This window comes from Podarcis liolepis (genome assembly GCF_965112155.1).
Source record: "Podarcis liolepis genome assembly, chromosome: 5".
In the NCBI taxonomy this organism is placed as follows: domain Eukaryota; kingdom Metazoa; phylum Chordata; class Lepidosauria; order Squamata; family Lacertidae; genus Podarcis; species Podarcis liolepis.
This window is the reverse complement of record NC_139556.1, coordinates 43,902,468-43,923,988: the sequence shown is the minus strand read 5'-3', so window position 1 is coordinate 43,923,988 and position 21,521 is coordinate 43,902,468. Positions and strand designations below refer to the sequence as shown.

The following is a 21,521-nucleotide window of genomic DNA, read 5'->3' as shown; positions in this document are numbered from 1 at the left end:
GCAACATTTTTTACTGTATTGGACTTGAAAGATGCATTCTTCTGTTGCCGGCTGGCACCACAGAGCCAACCTATATTTGCCTTCCAGTGGGAAGACCCTTTGACAGGAACAAAAGGCCAGCTAACTTGGACAAGATTGCCCCAGGGATTCAAAAATTCCCCAACTTTATTTGGCACTGCCTTGGCGAAGGATCTAACAAGTTACCCCTCAATACCTGGAGAAAAGGTGGTTCTGCAATATGTAGATGACCTTATACTTGCGGCAAAGGATTTTGATACCTGTAAAGAAGGTACAGAGGAACTGCTCCACTTGCTCTGGGAAGCTGGCTACCGAGTTTCCCAGAAAAAGGCACAGTTATGTTTAGAAAAGGTCAAATATTTGGGCTTTGACATCTCACACCAACAACGAGCATTGAGGCCAGAGAGGAAAGAAGCTATTTGCCTTATCAAGGAACCTACCACAAGGAAACAACTCAGAGGATTTCTGGGAACAGCAGGGTTTTGTAGACTATGGATACCTGATTTCAGCAGTCTGGCCAAGCCCTTACATGAGAGCACTCGAGGTGCAGAAAAGGACCCATTCGTATGGGGACCTGAGCAGCAACAAGCCTTTTTAGTTATCAAACAACGACTTATGGAGGCCCCAGCCCTTGGACTGCCTAATTCGGAAAAACCCTTTCAGCTGTATGTACATGAACAGAATGGGATTGCAGCGGCAGTCCTGACCCAGAGATTAGGAAGTTGGAACCGTCCAGTAGCTTATTTGTCAAAACAATTGGACTCAGTAGCAAAAGGATGGCCTCCATGCCTAAGGGCAGTAGCGGCCACTGCAAGCCTTGTCAAAGAAGCTGATAAATTTACCTTCGGCCAGACGATGTATGTGAATGTACCTCATGCTGTTCTGACACTCATGGAATATAAGGGTAGTTATTGGCTAACGAACCCAAGGATGGCTAGGTACCAAGGCCTATTGTGTGAAAATCCCAGGATTCATCTACGAGTAGTGAATATGCTCAATCCAGCAACTTTGCTGCCCCTACCAGAGGTAGATGATGAAGAATCACATGATTGTCTCCAAATAATGGATGAAGTTTATTCCAGTAGACCCGATCTGAAAGATGAACCATTGAAAAATCCAGATGTTGTATATTATACTGATGGTAGCAGTTACCTGCATGAAGGTGCCAGACGAGCAGGATATGCTGTGGTCACCAATGAGGAAGTTGTGGAAGCTGAAGCTTTGCCTGCTGGCACCTCAGCACAAAAGGCTGAACTTATAGGTTTAACTAGAGCTCTGCAATTGGCAGCCGGATGTAAGGCAAACATCTATACTGATTCTAAATATGCCTTCTTAACCCTGCATGCACATGGTGCTCTATGGAAAGAAAGAGGTCTAATAGGAGCCCACGGGAAGGCCTTGAAATATGGACCTGAAGTAGAAATCCTGTTAGAAGCAGTATGGGCTCCAGAACAGATTGCTGTAATGCACTGCAAAGGTCATGGACGAGGAAGGGATCCAATAACCAGAGGAAATCATGCTGCTGACAAAGCAGCCCGAGAGGCAGCCCCAAAGCCTGTGGGAGGATTTATAGCAGCCCTCATACCAGAGGTAGTTCCAGAAGAAGTTAAACCTCACTATACCCCAGAAGAGAGGAAGTGGGCTGAACAGGAAGGAGCAGTTGTGAAGGACGGTTGGATGATCCTGCCAGACAATAGGATTTATGTACCTCATCATCTAGCAGGCACAATTGTAAGAAATTATCATGAATCTACTCACCTTGGCGGTACTGCAACCAGAGAGAGTCTCAGTCGGAAGTTGTATATTATTAATCTATCACAATTAGCAACTTGCATTTCCCAGAAATGTGTTCTTTGTGCTAAAAACAATCCCAGGCAGGGACCGGTACAACCTCCTGGAATCCAACATGTGGGATATGTCCCCATGGAAAGCCTAATTGTGGACTTCACAGAGCTGGTCCCTTCTAAGGGATTCAAGTATCTCCTTGTGTTTGTAGATACTCTTACCGGATGGGTTGAAGCTTTTCCCACCCGAACTGAAAAGGCACGAGAAGTAACTAAGAGACTCCTCACTGAATTGATCCCGAGGTTTGGATTACCTAGATGCATTGGAAGTGATAATGGGCCAGCGTTCATTGATCAAGTAGTACAAGAAGTATGTCGAGTCCTACAAGTGAAATGGAGACTGCATGCAGCCTATAGGCCTCAGAGTTCAGGGAAAACTGAAAGAATGAATCGGACTCTGAAAACCCAATTGGCAAAATTAACCCAGGAAACGGGATTGGGATGGGTAGATGTGTTACCCATAACACTGTTTCGTGTTCGGTGTGCACCCACAAAAAGACTTAAGTTGTCACCTTTTGAGCTCCTGTATGGGAGACCGCCCTCCTTTGTTCAGGATATTCCAGCTGATCTTAAACAAATAGGAGACCATGTGACACAGGGACAAGTGCAATCTCTCTCCCGTGTTTTTGTTTCTCTTAACAGGTGGGCCCTCGAGCGCACGCCGTGCAGCATTGCCGAGCCGATTCATCAGTTCCAGGCTGGCGATAGCGTATGGGTGAAAGAGTGGAAACGTGATCCACTTGCACCTAAGTGGCGTGGACCTTACACCGTCTTGCTCTCTACTCCAACAGCGGTGAAGGTAGCTGAGGTGACCCCCTGGATTCATCACTCCCGTTTGAAGAAGTCCGAAGGCAGTTGGACGTGCAAAGGTGACCCCTCTAATCCTCTTAAACTGACTCTCTCCAAAAACCCCTGTATCTAGCCCTACCGGGAACGGGCTAGGTCACGGGCAACATTAGACGACCGGCCTGCTGCAGCCACAACCTGGAAGCTGGCTGACCTGCGCACGCCTGAAGCTTGAGGAGCATCTGAACCAGCGATTGTGAAAGGAAAGATTCTCTTATACAATTAATTAACTGCCCCCCCCTTGTGGAACAATTAACTGAGATATTACTCATTAGGGATCCTTGGGATATATGTTTTGGTCTTGGTGGTTCCCCATTTCTGTCACTGGGGGAATTATATTGGGACTAATATTTATTTGCTATCACAATAAGGTAATCTTTTGTGGAAGGAATGCATATGCTAGACATCAACATGATTTTATTATTAATCCTGATCCCTTGGGAAGGGGAAGGGTCCTTGAATCTGACCAAATTGACTAAATATGGATTCCGCCATGACCACAATATGTGGGTAGGTTTAGCTGAAATGGTAGCCAATGTTGCAAATAGGACCAATTGCCTTGTTTGCTCTCTTGGGCCAGATGATTCAGAGGGAGGTATGCCCTTATTACCGATACCATTAGATGCCATTGGTATGGTAAGCGAAATACCACACCAAACAGAAATACAGAATTTCCCCGGATGGAACTCAACTAAACCATTACGAGTTATACCTGTACAAGGGGAATTCTGTGTACATAAATCATCAGATGCAGCTGATTCTACCATGATAGGCTCTTCTCATTGTCACTATACTTGGGATAATATTAAGAATACCTGGGCACACGATACTACCTATCGAACTCGGAATACCTTGCCCTGTGCACCTCCTTTTATTCATGCATGGAAAGTGGTATGGAACATAACTGTGACAGAAAAAGGCAATCTAACATACTGCACTGTGAACTCTCTACCTCTTTTGCTATTTCGCCTTCTGTACTCCACGTACCAAAAACCTCAGACCCGATGGTTGTGGTGGATATGTGGAGAATGGGCATACAAGAAACTCCCCTCCAAATGGAGTGGGACTTGTTTCCTGGGATGGGTATTACCACCAATGTGGATTATGCCCACTAATTTGGCCAAGCGTACACGAAGAAACACTGATATTTCTCATATAGCAGGAGGAAGTACCCAAAGTTGGAGCGGTACTGATGATTGGCCACCAGAGCGCATTATAGCCTATTATGATCCTGCCTCCTGGAATCCTGGTGAGCTCATACAAGGGGCACGGGATCCTATTTATAATCTAAACAGAATTATTCGATTGCAAGCAGTAGTGGAACTTGTAACCAATGCAACGGCCCAGAGTTTGAGACTTATTGCACAACAGTTGGATGAAAGTAGAGCCGCCATTTTGCAGCTGAAAATGGGAATGGATTATGTACTTGCCAAGCAGGGAGGCCTATGTGGAGTCTTGAACTTGACAGGGAATGCCTGTTGCTTTAACATTTCAGATAATGGTGAGGCAATCCGTGTGTTGGCCACAAAGATGGAGAATATAGCACATGTCCCAGTACAAACATGGGAAGGATGGGATATGGGATGGCTCACCAATTGGTTACCTAATGTCACAGGACTCAAAGGGATACTATTGTCTTGCTTGTTTTTCTTGACAGTAGTGGTAATGGTTTTATGTATGATGCCATGTATCATTTCATGTTTTAGAAGTACAATTAGCAAGATGGTTTCAAATGAAACTCTACCTCATATCATGGCCCTATACAGAGCTTTACCTCAGGAATATGATGAAGGTCAAGCTATCAAAGACACTTGGGACGAAGGTCCTTGAGCTTGAAAGGGGGGAATGAGGCATCAGGCATAAGCCTGCATTTTATTAATGTTTGATCAGGGCTTGTATATTAAAGAGGGCTTAGATTTTCAAAAGTTTCATGCCAGGCAGACCAGCTGCTTAAGAAAACACTGGCAATGTTTTCCTCCTAGACAAGGGGCCCCTTGATTGATAGCAGAAAACAATTCTCAAAGTCGTAAAAGCTGAAATTACAGGCTGAGAACGGACACTGACCCTACATGTTACAGAAGATAAAAAAGGCAGAGATAAGCATAATTAGGAATGAGTAAATAGTAAAATAATATTGATGTGCCTCCCAGTAAAATGAGCCAGATCTTCTTTCTAAGGTTAAAGGCCAAATGGAGAAGCATCTAGCTGGCAGAAATTTTGGGAAGTCTTTTAAAGCTGTTTCTTTCTTAAACTGAGAGAGTTTAAGGGCAATAAATGTTGGGAAGAGATAATGGGAAAAGCAGCTGGCTGAAGCAGCTAGGGGGGGATGTAAACTAAAGAGGTTTCTTCTGAAACTGTTTTAAACTGAGTTCCTTTTTTACAAAGGCCTTATTCCTTTTAAGAGGCTACTTGTGTTGTGTATTAAATATATTGGCTTAAATGTAATTATGCAAAGGATTTAACAAATGCTAGATTCTTATTTCATATAGTTGTAAGAGTTGTATTTATCCTGAAATTTAAGTCAGCCACCAGCTTAGCCCTCCTGCCAGACAGGAAGACGCCATCCAAGCAGTCTTGATATATGGCTGTCAGACATTTGTTTGGAAACCTTCAAATGAAGGAGATCTTTCAATGTTGATGTGAAACTCAAGATCCTTGACATATGTTTAAGATAAAAATTTAAGATTAACCATTTGTTTTAGAAGGCAATAGGGCAAGGAGGGCAAGAGGTGCGCTGGTAATTAAGATTCCTTGTTGAGACACATGTAAGATATATTACTACTTATTTGTCATTTATAGATGTAACAATATATAGCTCTTTGTGTTCCATATAAGGACAGGAGGATATGGGTGTATCTTTTAGGATTGGTTATAGCAATCAGCCAATAGGAAATCCAACCAGGCTGATTGGACAGAGGCAGCCACAGGAGGAGCAAAGGGGGCTGGATTAAGGGAATATAAGGGCTGGCCATAATGGCAGGAGGCCAGGCCAGAGCTTGGTAACCATATACCACTGTGCCTCTCATTTATTTGTCTGACAAATAAATAATTATTTTAATTTCTCTATTGCTGCGTTGAATATTTCATTCCAGCTAAGCGTTAACCACAAGCAGGGTGCTACAACATCAGAAGTAGCTTTGCATTAAGGTAAGGCAAGGAATAATTTCAGCTAATGGATGATTACATTCCATTTACATATATTTTTCCTCTAATTATTTTGTGCACAAAAATCATTGCCCTGCTAAATGATGTGAAGCCTTTTCTACAGTGAAGCGCTAACAATTTGCCTGGCTCATGTGTGTAATTAGTTTAATTAGCACTGTAATTTTAATGGGAGTAACAATGTCTACTGTGTGTGCTTTCTTCCTTGCCGGACACAGCTGAAAGCTGTATTTCTCATTTCAGCAGATTCTTTAAGTGTTGTAGCAATTACATTTTATTTGTGTGAAATCTGAATAGAACAAAAGCGTTCTACCTTGTTCGTAGAGCTCAGGTTTGTTCCTTTCAGATTAATTATACATGCTCACTTATCTGTATTTAGGGAAAGAGCTAAAGTGCTGCGAATATCCACCATCATAGGCACATCAGTAGCTTTTTAAGACATGTTGCTCAAGAAGGAGAACTTCTTAAACATGCATTAAGGCACATCAGAATTTGTCTGCTGCAACATCACCTTAAAGCATGTGATGATCATCTGCCCTGCAGCAGATAAATGGAAATGTGCTTATTTAGTATTAAACATTCTGGTTCTTGTGATGTGGCTTGCTGCAAGAAAGCTTTATGCTACAATACTTCAGAATGTTCCTCCAGGATTTTTTTTGGTAACTTTTTCTTACTGCAAGAGACTAATACAGCTAATCCTTTTAGAAGTAATGTTTTGTCTTTCTGACGTAAGGAGTCCCAAAATGGGCAGGGAAGATGGTCAGAGCTGATTCAAAGCATTTTGCTGCTCGAGTTGAAGTACAAAGTGGAGCCTCCCCTCATTCCCATACACTAAAGCCAACTCAACTGGAAGCTTAATTTTACCACACCTGAAGGCAGCACCTCTGTTCTTCAGCATCTCATTGCTGCTGCCCAAGCATCGGCCACCAGAAGCAGCTGTCTCACTCTGCCTATTAGTAGGGGTGATTCAGATAAAACTATAGATGCTTATCACACCTGCTACCTTTTGTATTGATAGGGTGGTGGTGATGGTCCATGGTTTCCCTAGCCAATGGCCTTAAATTGCAGCAAAACAGTCCTGTTCCTGGGACCATATTTCCACGTGCCACTATAGTAACAGCTATGGACCATAAATGCGCTCCCAACTCAGGAGTGGCACAAATGTGCAGGAAAAACCAAGTCATTTGGCAACTGGGAAAGAAGCACTGCAGCAGCTGTGCAAATAGCAGAGCAGGCGGGAGCTGTGCTAGGCATAGCTGTCAACTTACAGATTTGAAAATAAGGGACCAGCAGCCAAAATAAGGGATTTTCCGGGCATAGGTTTGTTCAACTTCTGAGCCCCTCCGAGCCAAAGGCAGAAAGCCCAGCCAGCAGCCAAACAAAGCCTCAAGCCTCAAGGAAAACCACCATCACCTCTCCGTTGGGAAGTGCTGAGCAAAGGTGAGTCCCCAGGCAATGCAACCGATTTGATCAGCACAAGGCATGCAAGCTCCAACCCCCAGTCATTCTTAGACTTCTTATTGGGTGAGCAACGCAGCCAAGCAACACAGTTGGAGCCTCCCTCCTCCCTGGCCAGCAGGGAGGGAGGGAGAGCTGCTTCCTTTGAAACCCGGGAAATTTAAGGGACACCATCAATAAGGGACAGCAGCGGGCCATGGTGCTGGCATAAGGGCCTGTCCCGCCAAATAAGGGACACTTGACAGCTATGGTGCTAGGCTATGTGTGCTGAACCATCTCATGCCAAAGTGCCGACTGGAGAGATCCCTAAGTTCTGCCCTTTGCTTTGTACAGGGGAAAACAGCAAGCAATAGCATAGACTACATCATTCCTCCAGCGATGACAGGTCTCACAGGCAAAGCTTATACTTGCAAGGTTCTAATGCATCCATGAAGGCCCAAATCCTGGCACAGGTCACATACACACCACACTTCTAGAGTACATTTCACATACTTGGCTCCCCCCCCCGCCAAAGAATCCTGAGAGTTCCTGGAAGCTACACAGAGCTACATTTCCCAGCAGAAATAACAATCCACAGTTCCCAGGATTCTTGGGGGGAGGCTATGGATTTTGAATTTGCATTGTATGTGTTTTAAATGTATGGTGCAAATGCCCTCCCCACTGCCTGAGCACACACATTCATTTCCTTCTCCTTGCCGTGTTGTGTGAATGGCATTAGGTAGGGTTTTCTGCAACTCAGAAAGACTTGCATACTTTGTTAATCAGATATTGGTTGAACTAATTATATTTGTGAACAAAAGAGAGAGGCCAGCCTTTCCCGCTCCAAAGAGAAGAAACTAGCATTTGTAAACTGCACAATAAAATGTACATGCCAGCATCCTCATTCAGACACTATCAACTCCTTCTACCATACTGCAAAATCCAAAATAAGGCATTGCTTGAATAGATACAGAGAACTGAAATGCAACCACACTTTAGGCTACTTTTATTTTCACAGCATCCAAAGAATCTGCAAGATATCACAGCTGATCTCCTTCATTAGGACCTAAAGACCATTTCATTTTGCAAGGTTAAATCTGACCTGCAGGTATTTGTTGTAAATAAAATAGCCGCCTTGTTGTTTTGTTTATGTCTTGGCTGCGATAAAAGTCATATTGTGCTTAATGTTACACTCCTGTTGAGTGGAGAGATAATGGTATCAATTCAGAGACTGCAGAAATGGAAGATTTTATTTCTGGAATCACTGACATTAATAGCTGTTTTATGTTGCGTACAAACAAATTGAATCATAGCTTTGTGAAGATAGTGTTATGTTCCCCTGGCCCATGCCGATTCCTGCATGCTGTGCTGAAGAACGCTTCTGATGCAGTAACAACTGAATATATTTGGGTTTGTTCCCCAGAAGGTTGGACGCAAACCAACGGATTCAAACTGCAAGACAAATGATTTGGAATAAATATTGCGAAGAACCCCTTTGATAGAACAGTGGAACAGAAGGCCTCTGAAGGTGGTACATTCTCCGTCGTTACAAATTTTTAAGCAGAAACTGAATGATGACCTACCAGGGATGTTGTGGTAGTAGTTTTCCTGTCTGGGGGGTGGGGGGGTGGGGTTGCCAGCTGAATTTTGACATTGCTTTAATGATTCTCTATAATTATAGTGGATTGCTTTTTAAATGGAAACCGGTCAGGTTTTATCTAGTAAGGGTGTAAAACAGGTATCTGTTCATTTCACAAAGTGGCTTGAGTCAATGGAGTAAAAATAAGGATGCACCACTCAGTCTATTTCTAGTCTGTGTCACTTTTACATGTGTGTACCCACAAGTCTGATTTGTCCTGTTTTTATATTAATTTGCATTTTTTAAAAAATCTGCGTGAAAATTCAAATTAAAAATTCAAGTTAAACCAGCCTTGTAAATAAGCCTGCAGAAGTTACTAGCCTGAAAATGTGTTTACTAGCTTGGGAGGGAGGGAGTGCCACCTCACTTGCAGCAACCAACTGCATTTCTATGCAGGGCATGGAGCCAGGGGTAACCAAGTTCCAATTCACACATTAAATCCTGAAGGTGCAAATCAGTTCTTATCAAACTTGGCAAAGAATGGACTTAGCCATCATCCCTAGGTAAAATGGATGCAGGTAGATATGTGTAGCATCACAGTGGCAGGCTATGCTTTGACCTTTTGTGCTTTCATTAAATTGTCTACAAGGAGCCCCTGCACTTATGCAAAGGATATAGATGTTCCAGTGGGTGGGTCAAGTACACGTTACTGCTTACTTCACACACGCACACACACACACGCACACACACACACACACACACACACATTCAAATACAGTTTTACCCTTAATGAATTTTTAAAAGGGCTTTGGTTTGAAACAAATGTGAAGGAGTTGGGTGAAACTCAACTGTTCTAGCTTAAACAGTTTGCGGAGCACAGATGAAAATGGAATTGAAAAAAAAGTACAGTGGTACTTCGGTCTATGAACAGTCCTGTTAATGAACTATTCGGGTGATGAACTCTGCAAAACCAGAAGTAGGTTTTCCGGCTCGCGAACTTTGCCTCAAAAGCCGAATGGTGGAAGGGCATCGGTGGCGGGAGGCCTCAGTAGGGAAAGCGCGCCTCGGGTTGAGAACACTTAGGTTTAAGAACGGACCTCCGGAACGGATTAAGTTCGTAAACCGAGGTACCACTGTAGTAGTTACCTTTTGAATATACAAAAACTGATATCTACTCATGTCCAGAACAGGTAGAATGGTGGCTTTAATACTCAGTTTATTATGTGCACAGCAACTACAAACCCCTGCTTCCATTTGCACGCCTCCCAGTCATCTTCTTCTGCTCGTGGATAACCTTAATTACTTTGCTTCATTTCTCTTGCTTTCTAAAAACGTTACCAAACATCACAGTTAGCACTGCTACTGCCATGGCATTCACTGTTCCATGTCAGTTTGGATGATGTTTTCCTGTCAGTACCTGACTGCATCTTCCTCTTGAGGAACTGGAGGCATGATGAGGAGCGTCTTGTTCAGCGATGTGATATCCTCCTTGGCACCTCCAGTTCCTTGACAGCAATGCCTACCGAACACCTGACATCATGCCAGACTGATGCGGTCCCAACAAGGCATGACAGCAGGTGGCAGGACAACTGTTCCTCTTGATGATAAATAAAAATCTGGGTTTACTTTGAAGTTTCAATTGCCCACAATTCTTCTCTTCCATGTTTTCTTGCTGATCCCCACCATTACACTGAACAAGAACAGAACATCTTCAATGGAAGGGCCTGATGGACAATTTATGGGTCCAACAAATCACTCTACAGGAGAGACTACATTATGGAAATATGCAGGAGAGACAATGCTAAGGAAACCCAACTCTCTTTTTGTGCAGTATTATTTCTTAGATTCCCCACCCCCTGCTAGGTAAGTAATATTTTACTTTGTAGATGATCATACCTGCTTGATATATCAGTTGCACTGGTGCAGTCATGCTAAATGTGACACTAAGTGGGCTAATTTTTTTACAGCAGGGTTTCATAATCCAGTGGACATTGCACAGGCGTGGGATATTCTGTATGGGGAAGTAGTTTCAGTGCACCTGAACATCATGTTTAAATAAGGTCTGGGATGTGAATGACTGAGGACTGTATAAAATATTATAATTGAGATGGGATTCCTGAGAAGATATTGTGGGTGCTGGAACTACAAGGCTGTGTTGATAAAAGTGCCCTCACTTGGGAATGTTGGCAGGCAATTCTTGGTATAGAACTAGTCCCGTACTGACATTTTTTCACTGGAGTCTCATCCAGGGATGGCTGTGGGAACAATGTTCTCACATAGGGAAAGAGTGAATGAGGCCTAAGAAAGATAACTTTCTCTGAGGGGGAAAAAACCACAATTCTGTTAATTATAGATGGGGGGCACCACACCAATTGTTTCATTTTATTTCTCATAATTTTATTTATTTCATTTCTTTCTCAGAAACAAATTCCACTGAATTCTACTCCCAGCTAACCATGCATAGGACTGCAGCCTAAGTCTGTTTTGTGTTTATCATGCAGCAGCATACCTGTTTACAAGTGTTTATTGGATTAAACAATTAGAAAATATTTATCCCTTTAGTGTTGTTGGTTTGGTTTTTTTTTTTTGCAGGATTAATATGTTTGCTACATAGAGATCATTTTAATCCTATCCCAAGCCCATTAGCAATTATCAGGAAGCTGGTGGATTTTGTTTAACTAGCCCAGCTTAGTTTAGAAACCATGTTTTCCATTCTAAGTCTTATCATTAATAACTCTGTCAAATAAATTAGCACTTAACCCACTACCCTCCCCCTGGCTAATCCTGAAACATTCAGAGTATGTGACCTTTCGAAACGTACACATGGAACCTATAAGCAGCAACACTGGTACAGCACTTCATTAAATCAGTCTAAAGGGCCTCAGTTTCGTTTTGCACTAATCAGAGTGTGTTGGAGGCAACAAGCCTTTGAGAATACCAGTTGCTGGAAATCACAAGTGATAAAGTACTGTTGCACTCACGTCCTGCTTGAGGGTTTCCCATAGGCATCTGGTTGGTCGCTATGAGAACAGGATGCTGGATTAGATGGTCCAATGGCCTGATCCAGTCACTGAAAATATTGGGAACTATGATTTGTTTAAAAAGCTGGGGATTTTAGTTCTGTGAGGTAAGCACCATTAACTAACTATGGTTCTCAGGTTCTTTCTTTTTGAGGAAGCTGTAATTGGTATAAAGTGGTATAAGTGTGCTTTAAATCTATGGTGTGGCTAGGACCTAATTTTGCTTCCTGCTCGGTCATTGATTAAAGGCTCTGTGATGGCTCATTTATTCATAAATGTAAGGGACTACTTGTGGCTGCGGTGGATGAGTGATGGACGCAAGTTAACCACAAAGACTGCTTGTCATCCCCAAGTATGCATGGCAATTTTTTTTTTTTAATCCATCTGTTCCTTCATACCTTGTTCACCTTTAGCTGCAGATTCATTTGCAGTGTCTTGAGTGCTGTTTAAAACAACAGCACTATGTGCATGCGTGCACACACACACCTACTACACAAACACACATTTGCCAGGCTAGATATCATGCAAGGCTCTTTGAAAATTTCAGTGGAAATCAATGCACAAACAAGTTGAAAAGGAATATTGAACTAGAGATATCCTAAGGGAACCATTTGTTGTGACTTCACAGGTACTTTAGCAGTCTAGGATGGCATATGTCAACCCCCACGCTTTGTTGGAGCGATGAACACAGGAATATCAGCTACTCTTTGCACATGGCAGGGGTACAAACCAATTTTAATAGCATATCTAGACATTCCTAGAGGATCCTTTTGTTAACAGCATTATATGTTATAAATAATAGATGCATTAACAATAATTTCTGCCCGCCAGGTAAGCCTAAAAGAACTGAAACCAAGAAGAATAATTTACCTGGTGGAAAATAAACTGACAAAATATCAAACAACTTGTGGCTTCTTTTTTAAAACACACACACACACAAAACTAAACTCATCACCAGCTAGAATTGGTGTATCACAATCTACTGCTATCCATTTCCAGTTCTTATAGAGGTATTTGCCCTTTCTTGGCCTTGGAGAATCAGCACGGTAGCCTTGAAGATGGATTCAATTAACAAAAGTGATAGATTCTGACCTTTTGGCGACTGTTGTTCTATCCTTGATTCAACTGTTGTTCTATCCTTGATTTTTTGAATCAATACGAACTAAAAATATAAGCAACCCAACCGCTGTAGCTAGAAAAAAACACAAGGAAACAACTCCTGGAAGAATTGTATGTTACCTTTATAGCGTGAACCCATATCATACTGAACCATGTGATTGTATTGTTCTTTGAAGCTCAGCTCCAAGCCAACAGCATTCAAGGCTTTGCCTGTCAAGGTCTACTGTAATACCAAAACAGATCAACAACTACTTCCTGCCAGACAACACTTGGAGCCTGGAGGCTGGATAGGTGGCTGTTCCCCATTCTGTTCCTTTATAGTTTCAGAATTTTGATCTAACTGCATTCTGTTACTCTGCTAATCCTTAATTCTCTTTTAAGTAGAATAATACTTTTCACCATCAGATAATTTGCACCTTTATCTTTGTACAGTACTAATGTGCACAAGCATATTGAGAAAAACACAGCAAAAAATGCAGTCTTGGTCTAATTGTACATAATATGATTGCACTGAGATTCTTTCGTGTTGTGTTTTACAAAAAACCTACAGTGTGAATACATCAATGTACAGAAGGGCTAAATATGTGAGGGTCACGCTGAGCCCCAAGATTCTCCTTGTATCTGCAGTAGCTTTTTTTTTTAAAAAAAAAATCCAGTCTGTTTCTGAGTCCATCTATGCTCCCTCCATTTTGATCTATAATTCAGATACTGAGCTGTTCTATGTAAAATAAAGCTGTGTTTCCCATTCACCATAATGGGGAATCTAAAAAATGACTTTAATTCCTCCCCCCACTTTTGGCCAAAGTGAATGAAAAGAATAGGCACAGGAGGTCCTCCAGAGTAGATTTAAGCCTTCTAAATTGCAGACAAATATGTTCAGGGTCTTTTTGAAGGCGAACTAAAAGGAATTCAATTTCATAATCCCTCAGGAGGAAGAGGGTGGGGCTTTATCTTTTGCTTTTTCTTATCTTACAGTAACGAACAGGGGCTCAGTGGTGTGAGTTGTTCCTTGCACATTTATTTATTTAAGCTTTACATTGACCCTTTCCTCCCAGTGTTTGTAGGTGTCTTCCAATATGCTTTACAATGTGAGGCTGTCTAGAATGTTGTCTGCAGAGTTCTGAAGATCTCTGATGGGTTTCTTAGTCAAAGCAGAGCTTGTAGGATTTTTTTTTTTAGCAAACTTAAATGCTGTTGACTGGTTGTTTTTTTAATATAAAAAACCCACATCTGCTGCTGTGCTTTAACCCCCCCCCCCAAATCTTCAGTACCTTGTAGGCATCATTTTGGAAAGGTTCTCCAGGGCTCATGGACCTAGATTAAAATGAGATAAATGGAAACAAACAATCATATATTGAAGAAAAGGACAGAGGTTTCTTGGGAGGTGGGAAAGACCCCCAAATCACTCAAATTTGCCTTGTTATTGTCCCCACCCAGAGCTGATGATGCACCCTTAAAATATATGAAAGGACTGAATGTTGAGGCAAACAGCTCATGTACAATGTTCCTTACAAACTTTCGGAAATAGTAAAAAATAAATGAAACTATGTAAGAATCCTAATACATGTTCCAGTTAAAACACTGTAATTCGGTGAGTAGAATTTTTGACTCACCCCTAGCTAAGAACATGAATCCTTCGATTACATGGTTTCTGGGTGTGACAGACTGTAAGTGACATTGTAGATTTAATTTGAAGTGCTGGGGAAATTGTGTCATTTATTTAATGTCTGTTAGTGCTGAAGGGCTTTGGGACACTTGTGTATTTTCTCCCTTACTTGCTCCATGGAAACATGAGTGTTGAGCTGGAGCAGGCCTACAAATATTCTACAAATATGCAGAACTACATATTTTACCTGTTCCCATACTTGACTTCGCTGAGGTAATGTGAATAATGTATATATGTGTGTGTGCGCACACACATCCCATTCGCACACGACCATGTTTGTGCACTGTGAAATCAATCAATCAATCAATCAATCGATTGCCCTTGTCTCGCCAGGGGCTGCTGCCCAAGCAAGGGAAGGCAGCCTTTGATTGAGGCATGGGGGCAGGAGTTGTCTTCTCTCCACCTCCACCATATATCTGCGCCCCCATCCTGACATCAGTTCGCCCTTCTTAGCCATCGCCCTTTGTGGCCAGCCACCACTGCATGCACTGGCTCCCGTAGGGCAGACGGGGAGGCAGGCAGGCCTGGGAAAGGATGGGCAGCGGCCCCAAGCGATTTCCAGTGTGAGCCTCTCTCTCTCTCTTCCCCATGCACCCTCACTTATTCACACAGGGCCCCAGAATGTAACTCCCCACTTAAGTGGAGGGACACTTGTATTTCATAAGCCTTCCTGCACAGACTCTACAGGGACATTTATCTTTCCACAGATATCATTCTTTTGTACCCAACTGGGGGATCAAATCAATTGAAATGGAGCGGGCAATAACAACAACAACAACAACATTAATAAAAGCTTAATTTATATCCCACCCATCTGGCTGGGTTTACCCAGCCACCCTGTGCTGCTTACAATATATATGAAAACACGACAAAACATCAAACATTAAAAAACAAAATACCCTATACAAGAAACAAACAAGCAAACAAGCAAACAAACAAACAAACAAACAAACAAACCAATAAATCAATAGAAACCAATAACAACAACAACAATAATAATAATAACAAACAGTTTACAGTTATACCCAAATTAAAACAACCACCAACCCCAACTAAACATTTAACCAACACCAACCCGACAAAAACAAAACTGAGGAATCAAAGCTAGAAACATTTTAAACATTTTAAACCATTTTAGCCAGTTGCCCCAACCCAAGAGTTGTTCCAGCAATGTCCCTCCAGTATCCCAAGAGCCTTTTAGCTCAGGCATAGGCAAACTTGCCCCTCCAGATGTTTTGGGACTACAACTCCCATCATCCTTAGCTAACTGGACCAGTGGTCAGGGATGATGGGAGTTGTAGTCCTAAAACATCTGGAGGGCCGAGTTTGCCTATGCCTGTTTTAGCTATTCAGGGTGAGTCTGGGCCCTGCCTCCTAGACCAGGTGGAAATGGGCCTTGCAGCAGGGGGCAGCCTTCTGTCCAGCACTCAGGCAGCAGCAATGTCCCTCCTGCCTTCCAGGATTGTCAGGGAAGGCCAATGAACAGTGGGGAGGGTTTAGCAGTGCATCCCTTCCAATCATTTCTTCTCTCTCGCAAGCATCCTCATCTGTGCCACCCACTCTATATTTTTGCTTTAAAAAGAATATATGTGATTGGGAATACTGTGTATTCTTTGCAACGCTCTACCCTCATGGGGAGAATGAAGTGGGCAGACTGCAGGAGAAAGACTCTCAGCAGCCTCCAGCTCTGACACTATGTTTTGTTGCCTTTATTGAATTCCATCTCTTGCTATATATTTGTTCGCATGCTTCTGGGCAAAATGAAAAGGTGAGTAATCAAGGCCCCTGGTGATTTTAAAGTGGCTTAAAGCCCTTCCTTAGCCATTCTATCAGAACTTTTGCTTTTGATCACCCGTCCATGCCATGCGCCTATATCTATATTTACACTATGTCTTTATTCAACACCCAATACTGGGAATACCGAACTATCTCTTGGGAAGACTGTTTGGTACACTACTAAACCAGCATTTCTAAACAACAGCAACTTTTAAAAAAAGAGTAATCCTCAAGCCAAGCTGTCTCATAAAAATTGTTAAATCACACATTTGCTTCGTACCTGTGCTATTAAGTTGGTCCTGAAATGAATGCTTGGCTGAACAACAAACACATAAACAGGGGAAATCCAACACAAATGAGTTGAGAAATAAGCCGTGTGTTAAACTATCTGCATACCAGTGTCTGTCTCCACACACACACACACACACACACCAAGGAGATGTTCAAGATCAGATATTTGTGTGTTCAGACCCAGAGACCTCCCCCCTAAATAAAGACACATTTGACTCAAATTTTAGTTTTGGTTTTTGGCAGAATTTAGCCCACAACTTTATTGATTACAGAAAAGTGAGTGGTTGCATAGGCTCTGGTTCGACTAGCTCCCTACAATCTTGCAGGTAGCGCTGACCCAGAGCTCTATCATAGGTCAGCCAAAGGTGAACACCTGAGGTAGCTGAAAAGCCCGGGAACAGAGTCTGTTCACTCCCCAGATGCTCCCCTGGACTCAGGCACGGGCACAACCCCCTCACGGGAGTTGACCAAACCAAGTTGAGTCCCTGGATTCCTTTAACAGAATACCCTTCACATAGGGATGGTGAGACCATTCTCCCATCCCTATCACATGAACCCGTACCTATCCGCAACCTTACAAGTTGTGACGAATTGCTACGCAGCAGGCAAAACCCAAATGGCCACAGCCAATCAGCCAAGTGGGGAAAATTCCTGCCATGCCCCTGTCCCAATGACAGACGACAGATGATGGCATAGCAAGGTCAATCGCAAAAATACCCTAAATATAGGGAGAGGTGGGCGGGTGTTCCGATGCACGAACTGAAAGAAAAAGCTCTGGGACACGTGCAAGGGATTATATAGGTCCCTCGATCCATTTCAACTGCACCCGTTGGCCAGATTACACCCAGCAATGAGGGACCTACCAATTGGGCATTGTGGCTATCCAATAGACCCACCCACAACCAGGAGGTCAGTCTCTAGGTTTCACCACAGCACATGCCCTCTTTTAGGGAGGACACAATCTCCAACTTTTTCAGACCAAGGACCCATCTTTTGGGGACCCATTTCTTAATCTTTTACCATATATTTGCATCGTGGTAGTGCTTCTGTTGTAACCCACCTTGGATCAGACTGGAACTCACTAGCAGGTCCTGACCGACCAGCTAAAGACCAGTGTTTAAGAGAACCTAAATAATGGTTTAGATCAGTGGTGAGGAATGTCAGCCCTGGGAGCTCAATAAGTCCTCCAGACCTTTCTACCTGGCCCTTGGGACTCTTTCCAGGCCACAGACCCCATTGCCCCTGCTCCCTGCTCACCTCAGGTGCAGTTGCCTAGCTGGAATGTTTCCTTGACCTGTGCTAATACCTCTTGCTTTCCTGGATAGAGGATGGAGAGATATGTGGGAGGATGGGTGCGTATACATTTTTGACTCTGCTAGAATATAAGCCATGGGACAAGGACAAGGGCCAGTTACTGTTTCCCTTTACCTTACCCCAGCGCATGCCCTCCTCCAAGCTTCCACATGATGAAATATGGGGAAAAAGGATTCCCCACCCCAGTTCAGATGATTTGAGCTATTGATTCCAAATGGTGGATTAGGTCCTACTTGTTAATGTGGCATTTCCTACAATGTGTTTTAGTTAAGTTGTGGAGCATCTGCTTTGTAGGTGCCCAGGTTCAATCCCCAGTATCTCCAGGTAGGATTGGAAATGTTCCCTGCCGGAAACCCTGGGAAACCACTGCCAGTCTGTGTGGACAATGCTGAGCTAGGAAGACCAATGGTCAGACTTTTGTTTCTAACAAGGGTGGAAACTAGACTTGAGATAGTTAAATCCAAATTTGGATCATTCACCTGCTGCATATTTATTGCCACTGCTACATGCTAAGACCTGTGGGTTGAGAGCCCTGTGCAATCTTCAGAAAACCCTTAAGTTGGCTGTTCTAGCCTGGGACAACTAAGAGAATTCTATATAATAATGCAAACTCATTTTGTTTGTGCTGATCCTAATTTAGCCAAAATTCAGAGGGAAATACCATCAGTGTTGGAGGAATACCAAGGATTGCAGAAGTAAAAACAACAAGAAGAACAACCAACCTTGGGGAAGAATAACCCTAAGGGATGAAAAAAGTTAAAATAGGGGGAAATAGCCCTAAGGGCCAACGCTCACTACAATGCAGACTAAGTGTGCTTAGTTTAAGGAGGACTGAGAAACTATTATGATGGTGGAATGGAAGTTTGGAACTCCCTGTCCCTTGAGTTGCATTAAACAATTTCAATATGGATTTTTTTGATGTCTATTAAAGGCACATTTATTCACTTGGGCTGTTGGGGCATCCTAATTTATGTGCTTATGTCGATGTGTTAACAGCTGCAGTCTTGGTTATTGTGATTTGAAAATTGCTTGGTATTAATGATTTGGTGCATGATGATTTTATTGTATGGTATTGTATGGTATCTTCAGCTTTTAAAAAAACATATTATACTCCCATGTGGTCTTCGATGAAGGGTGGTCTATAAATGATGTTGATGATTAAACAATAATAAGACATATTTGGCTGACACTCTGAACCAGACCAATCCAAACTGCAACATGTTTCAGTGCCCACTTTTGGGGGGGTTCTAAATTTAAATTTTCATTTTCAGCCTTAACTACTAATCATCCAGATCATTTTCAGAACAAACCTCATGATGGAACCTTTGCTGATATGATTTCAAAAAGTGATCTATTTTTTGTTTTGACAGAAACTCCAGGCTTTTCTGCATAACTTATTAAAGTATAGATTAAAAGTGACATGTTGATTTGCTGCAGACTTTGAGGATTTCTTTTTATACTTTCTGCCTCCAGCATTATACAGTCCACTGAACAAATAGCTTGTATATGAATCCACTTTCCCCCTCCCCTTCTCCCCTTTTTAATCTTGGGACTCAGTGTTTCTCATTCTAATATTATGCATTCCGAATACATCCAACAAAAAGGAAAACAGAATGACTGAACTAATGCCAGCTAGACTTGACACACACTTCACAGGGGGAAAAAAATTCAATGGCTCTAAAACTGGTCATCGAGCTTCCCTGCAATGTATTGTTTTGGCACCTTCTTTCTTTAATTAGTTGATACACCTGATAGGGTTTATGTTTTGGCTCAGCCTTCACTTCAGAGCTTCAAAGCTAGACCATTCTCCTTTCCATGCTAACATCACTTTCCATTGTAGGAACACATGAATGCATCTTACACTGAGCTGGACCATTAGTCCATTTCGCTCATGATTGTCCACTCTCCCTGGCAGTGGCTCTCCAGAGTTCCAGACACAGGTTTCTCCCAGCCCAACCTGAAAATACCAGGGACTGAATCTGGGACAGATGCTCCACCAAGAGACGCTCTGTTGTGATCTCATTTGCAGACACATAGCAGTGAAAGTCAGGGGAAGGGTAGAGAACATGCAGATTATGGCAGAGAACCTGCAGAAAGTATCATGTCCTGTCCAGTGAAACAAAGATTTTGATAGCAAGTGTTGGTATCTAAGAGCTTGGAGAGAGTAGATAAGAATATGTTCCATGAGAAAATAGTTTAACCTAGCAGAACCCTATGTTCCTATCACCCATATTGCACCCTGTTCTGCACCAGTTCCCAGCACAGGACTCCCAATTGCCTATTCAGATATCCCTTAAAACATACCTCACACTCCTTTAGTAGATCTGAGCAGCTTCCTCCAATTTGAAGGTCTTATTTCTTCATATGTCAGGATCAGGCCACCTGATCCAGGCATATGATCTCTATTTTTTTACATTGGCATATGCTAGCAATGGAACTTTTGCATACCAAACATATGCTTCCTTGCATGATTACCCATGTTACATATTGCTAGACACACATTTCCTAAGGCCCTGTTTTGGTTCTCACCATGCATACCCTCCAAGTGTCCCTCTGATCCAGGAACAGTCCTGGAATTACAAAAGTAATCCCAGCTTTTGATTTAATCTTGGAATGTCCCTATTTTGCCTGCCAGCATGGGGAGGAGGATGAACCAGCACTTATCCTGAGCGACAGCGGTGGTGGCAGTGGTAGCTGCAAGGAAGCATCCTGTTGCCTCTCCATGGCTGCCGCTGCTGGCCAACATCTCTTGGGCAGCTTGTAGTGGTTGCTGGAGAGAGGGTGAGGAGAGGCTACCACCGCTGAGGCCCAGCCCCATGTGACGCGGCAGCTCTGAGGGGCAGGCAGAGGGCAGAGAAGAAAGGATCAACAGAGCAAAGCACAAGGAGTCTTGATTTAAAAGAAAAACAAAAACAATACTTTGTGTGTCCGCATCTAATCTTGCCCTTTTCTAATATTTATTTATCGATGTGTGGTTGTTGCTGCTACTGTTTTTTTGTTTTTTTTTGTAAATCTGAAATAAAATTGGGGTTAAGGGGTTTTCTCGGTATGGTGGAGGATGTGTGTGCTGTGTCCCATTGGTTTAGTGGTGGTGGAAATGCTCTGAGGGGTGAGGACAAAAAATGGAGGGAGGTCGAGGAGGGTCAGTTAGGAGGGGGAGTGAGAAATGATCCTGTTTTCATCTGAGGAATGTGAATGATGTGACCACAGGACCAAAATGTTTGAACTAGACCCATGCTTGGTTAATAATATTTTAGTCATGACTAACTAGAAAGAGACTCACAAGAATCCAGTTCATTATCTAATTTGTTTGCATTTTCTGCATGACAACATTGCTCTAATAATAAGGCTTGTGCCACTTGCATGCTGGTCTACATAAAGAATAATATTAAGAGTTTCCATACTACAGTCAAACAACCACAACCCTCAGTGGTGCTTTAAGATGTTTT

General features: G+C 42.7%; 1 long non-coding RNA gene across 1 annotated transcript; it reads left to right on the top strand.

The window, feature by feature from the left end:
* Nucleotides 1-5,830: 5,830 nt before the first annotated feature.
* LOC310708134 lies at nt 5,831-16,956 on the top strand. The gene is made up of 3 exons (XR_014526858.1): nt 5,831-5,855; nt 8,731-8,835; nt 13,202-16,956. It is a non-coding gene; the product is annotated as an uncharacterized lncRNA (long non-coding RNA).
* The last annotated feature ends 4,565 nt before the right edge of the window (nt 16,957-21,521 follow it).